Consider the following 1,397-nt stretch of genomic DNA (forward strand, 5'->3'; position numbering starts at 1 on the left):
GATGACGAGGAAGAAAGGAGATCGAAGACCCAGCGGACAAAACAACGAACTCCAACAAGAAAGATGAACCAGCCGAAACATGTGGAAAATGTTCAGTGGTGTTCTCTACCCTGGGTGGGGAAATATCAATTGGTTGCGACTGTTGTCCAACTTGGCACCATGCGAACTGTGAACATTAACACCAAACAATTTGATGTTCTTAAAGCAATTCCAAATTCACGTTGATTAAAAAAAAACTATAAAAGGGGCCCTTCCGTTTAGTTATGGTAAGTGCACAAGCTGGATAGGGCAATACCAGCGTTATAAAAATGCATAGATATCAGCAAACTGGATCATTTTATCAATGAAGTCATATATGCATCTTCGTAATGTTAATTTACCTTAGCCGTCTTTCCTCTACAATGGCTCTTATAGAGTTGTCAATAAACTGAATTTTTCGCACCCCCTTATACAAAGTATAGAGCTCCTCAGTAGCGCGAAGCTTATTTGAGTTCTTATGTAGTTTTTCGATTCTGGGTAGCTTTCTTGTCTTTTTTCACTTAATTTTTCGGCTTATTTACGTTGATACTGCGATGACTGCATACAGAGCATTGGTAACAACCCAGCATCTCAAAAAAATAGTTATAACATGTGAAAAGTGTCTCAGAAGCAAGCATTGTTATCACAAAAAGCGAAGCCTTCTCGAGAATTTCTCAGCACTTTTAAATGGAGAGAATCTAGCGGAGTTTAAATCAGCCATTTTCAGTATCGCTCTAAATTTGAATCCAATTCAAGGCATCCTTCAAGACATTCACGACAAAATCACCAAAAAATCTGAGCCACTTTTTTTTCGGCAGCAGTCAAAAACAACGATCAAACATGTCAAAGTACTCACCGGAACAACCAACTGTGGTGGAATCCAGAAAACTGTGGTTATAAGCGATGTGATAGACTTTTGTGACATTCAACCAGAATGTACGCAAATGCAGTTTCGCATTCGAAATTTTATCGATCAGAAAAAGAACATCTAACCTGGAAGATTGATGGTTTTAATGGATTAGCGACGTTATTTGAACGATTACACAAATCGAGAGGGGTTGTTTTAACTGACATACTAATTTTAAAATTTCGATTTGGACGTGAACGACACGTAACATTTTTACATCTCGCACACACTGAAACGGCGAAACAGAACAACAAAAAGGGGGTGCGTTTTTTGCATTATGAAAAAGGAGACATGAGAAAAAACTGAAAGACTTATTACCGGCAGAAAAATTTAGTGAGAGGAAGATTCTGACACACAGCGTGATTATGAAAATTGAAAAAGACATAAACAAAGAATTACTCGCCATGAAAAAGAAGGACGAGATTAGCGAAGCGATGTATAATAGTTTGAGATCAACAGGAGCGCAGCCGGC

This window comes from Symsagittifera roscoffensis, unplaced genomic scaffold (genome assembly GCF_963678635.1).
Source record: "Symsagittifera roscoffensis unplaced genomic scaffold, txSymRosc1.1 SCAFFOLD_56, whole genome shotgun sequence".
Lineage (NCBI taxonomy): Eukaryota > Metazoa > Xenacoelomorpha > Acoela > Convolutidae > Symsagittifera > Symsagittifera roscoffensis.